General features: G+C 49.8%; 1 protein-coding gene across 3 annotated transcripts in view; it reads right to left on the bottom strand.

Moving 5' to 3' along the window:
- KCNJ15 (potassium inwardly rectifying channel subfamily J member 15) overlaps positions 1-3,242 on the bottom strand; it is a 175,343-nt gene extending 172,101 nt beyond the window's left edge. The window contains exon 1 of one of the 3 annotated variants that reach the window (XM_086935414.1): positions 3,049-3,242. The gene's annotated coding sequence lies outside the window, so the exon portion shown is untranslated. The other 2 variants (XM_086935413.1, XM_086935412.1) reach the window with 2 other exon arrangements.
- Between the last annotated feature and the right edge of the window lie 430 nt (positions 3,243-3,672).

The raw sequence follows: 3,672 nt of genomic DNA, 5'->3' as shown, positions 1-3,672 counted from the left end.
AAATGCCAGAAACCGGTCCCCGGTAGCTTGTCTCCTTTCTGGTGAAGAATTGGCTTGGTAGTTTGGTCTGCCCTGTTCCCATGATGCACTGGGCCAGGGACAGACTAATTTGCATATAGCCAGGTTCTGAGCTGGGATGGGGCAGTGAGATAAATAACGGTGATGGATCAAGCCCTGATCTTTGGACTGGGTAAGAGTGGTCTGTTTAACTCAGACACTCTGTTCATCACCACCCCCTTTTCTAAATCGTTTTTGGCCACTATAGGTGTGGCAGGGTATACTCAGACATGAGTCCCTTTCTCACTGCTCCATCAGGATTCAAGCAAGCCGGGCCGAAGAAGGCTGAAATGCCAGAAACCGGTCCCCGGTAGCTTGTCTCCTTTCTGGTGAAGAATTGGCTTGGTAGTTTGGTCTGCCCTGTTCCCATGATGCACTGGGCCAGGGACAGACTAATTTGCATATAGCCAGGTTCTGAGCTGGGATGGGGCAGTGAGATAAATAACGGTGATGGATCAAGCCCTGATCTTTGGACTGGGTAAGAGAGACTGGGAATTACACCTCTCAGCCCTTGGTAACAGGGAGGTAATAGAGGCCCATCTGCCTCCAGAAAGACCGCTCAGGACCCATTGGGCAGCTGGTGGCATCTGAACAGCACCGACAGAGCCCAAAGCGGCCACCACTCTGGCCAAAAAAGCGGCCACAGCTGCAACTCAGATACCAGCCCATTGCCTGAGTGCCCGCCTTACCAATCTGACCCTGACGTCATCTCACCCGTGACAACAATGCAAGGCTTCTATCTGCGACAAGTGTGCTGTGTGTGGCATCAAGGGTGACAAGATACAGGCCTCTCACTCAGAGGAATGGAGACAGCGCTCACAGTCCCTGAAGTTCGCGTCACTGGAGAGGAACGCACGTGCTTACATCTGCTCAGCACTCCTCCGACTGCATGGCAAAGATGTGTGCATTTATCTGCTCTGTCTCTGGGGCTTGGGAGATGGCATGAGCTCTGCCACCTCGTACCTCGGAAACTAGCCCTTGCACTGGCCTGATGCACAAACATGCACCAAAGATCACAGACAGGAGAAGCACGCGCAGGAGGGGCTACACTGAAAACCCTTGCCTTTGTGAACATTTGCAGCTTGTTCATTTCACTACACTACATGTACCTTTTTAGTGAGGTAAAGTAGCTCCAAGAGTGAAAAGGGGGACTCCAAGAAGTGTGGCTCAATGGTTAGTGCAGCAGACCCTGATGCAGAGGTCTGGCCCGGGACCAGGGTTCAATTCCCGCCTCAGTGCCTATTCTAATCATGGGTCCCACTCTGCAACTCTGGGCAATAGCTTGCTTAATCTCCACAACGGCCCCAACAGCGCTGGGATATCTGGCTTCACCTTGGGGGGTGCCCAGGAGTGGACATTTCACAGGGAAAAGACAGGAAGGGTTCCACAGCGGTATGCGTTACAGCGCCAGGACACCCCAGTTGGGGTATTAGTGCGCTTTACAAGTACAAATTACATTTACTGTCGCGTGCTAGCTCCGTCAGGGGCCATTCAGCCTTGCATCCTTCTGATGTCAATGACAAGTACTGCAGACTGGATTTATAGGCCCGTGTCTTGAATAAGCGCATTGAAACTAATCCGTTCATGCCAGGCACTACACTAGCAGTCAGTGTGAGCGCGAGCGCCGGGAAAGTCACGATGAGAGCTGAACACGAACTTTGCACTGGATGGCTGCGATTGTACACACTTGAATGACAGCGTGCTGAAGAGTCAACGGATGGCCCCAGGGCACTGGAGGGAATGTTCTTTTTGTACAAAGCACGTAATACTAGAAGCTAATTTCTTTATATGTGCTCCCTATTGTAGCAGCAATTACACTGAATCAATTGGACTTAACATGAACCACAAAGGATCACGAATTTTGGGCTAACTGTGCCCCGTGTCTTCTAGTGCCAAATCCGCATCTTTGCCACTAGTTCAAAATGAACACTTCTCAGACAAACTAACTGTGATTTCTAAAGACACTTCATATAGAGAAAAGCACCTAAATACAGAATGACAAACCTCAACAGGAAGCCCGTGTGTCCTATGCATTGACATTTGCATCGGCCTTCCAGTCAAAATGCTGGCAGCGAGCCTGCAGATGACATGTGGAACAATAACACACACATGTATGTCCAGGCATGTATATGGCGATCCATCGCAGCATTTAGCCCACTCTCCTGCTTGAGGTCTGCAATGGGAAATGTAGCTAACACACGGCGGAGAGAGGGCGGTCATTTGAGCCAAATCACACAATGTTGTCAGATAGGGACGCTGGGATTTTATACAAGGTCTCGCGAATCAACAGACAGAAACTTAATCTCCAGACCGCAAACATTTGCTTAGTAGCCTGACAGCCTTCCCAGTGAAAGAGCGCTCCCAAAACCAGTCAGCTGAGCATAACATAACGCAGCATAGCATAACATTACACACATAATTTGGTATAAAATAACAGAGCATACAGAACTCAGAAGATCATAGCATAATACGGTATGAAATACCCAGACCAACAATGCATTTAAAGTGCTGTAAGAAAAATGAAATAAAGGCAGGATTTAAAAGGTTAAAAGTTTCTTACACAGCGACACCTTTAGCAAAAATTACGATAAACTGACCTTACCCAGCCGTAAAGCGTGAGCTGTTCTCACGTCAGTGTGCAAAAGTTTTCGACTCCCACAGACTCTGTTCTACACGTTTATGGAAGCCCCCTTTTGCCCAGTTTCCGTAACAATTAATCAAATCCGAATCGCCAGAACGGTCGTAGTGAGGGATCCGAGACGGGGGGAAGCGAGGAGTGTAAATCCCATGTTTTTCGAGACGCCTCAGAGGCAGCTGGAAGACGCCGCGCTCCGCCGCCTACCTGCGACAGGTCAATGTGCGCCCTGCTCCAGGGACGCCGCAGCATGACAGCACCCACCCCTGCCCTGGAAGGAAGACGAGCGCAGCCGGCCCCGCACTCTCCACCGAGACACCCACAAACAGGTCCGTTCAAGTTGGAGCTGAAATTACCTGAATGGAAGGCGGGCGAGAGAGAGAGGCAGGGCGAGGAATCCGAGAGCAGATCCGTGATGTCAGCAGAGTCTTAAGGAAATCCACCCTTTATAAGTGCAGGTCTGCGGCCACCGACACCCAGCGACGCGCTGTGCAAATATACCTGCCCGAGAGGCGGCCGACGGGTCCGCGAAGAACCGGGTTAAACTTTGAACAAACTCTGGCACGGCTCAGCCCGCCACTTCTGCTGCAGAGAGGAGTACCCTCAGAGCATGTTCTTGAAAGGAGAAACTCACTCGTGTGACAGGCAGCCAACTCAGCGAGTTAAGCGCTTGATGCTAAGAGTGCGGAACCTCCAAGGGATGATTCAGCCTTTCATCATTTTCAGGCCGATTCTAAGGGCACCATCGTAGCAACGCCTGACACTTACAGCACTGCGAAGCTGTGGTAGCAAATGCTATATTTATAAAAAAAAATTACCCAGTAATACTGTATAACATATTAAATATGTTTACAATTAATTTCCGTTGGGGTGTACTGATTATAGCTTTACAGCTGTTTCCAGTCGTATGCATTACTAAGTGTCTTTGTGTGTTGCCTGGGCACCTGATGCCCCAAAAGGAATAGCTGTTCATGGTTTTA

Source organism: Lissotriton vulgaris, chromosome 8 (genome assembly GCF_964263255.1).
Source record: "Lissotriton vulgaris chromosome 8, aLisVul1.2, whole genome shotgun sequence".
Lineage (NCBI taxonomy): Eukaryota > Metazoa > Chordata > Amphibia > Caudata > Salamandridae > Lissotriton > Lissotriton vulgaris.
The sequence above is the reverse complement of the archived record's forward strand: the minus strand, read 5'-3'. Positions and strand labels throughout refer to the sequence as shown.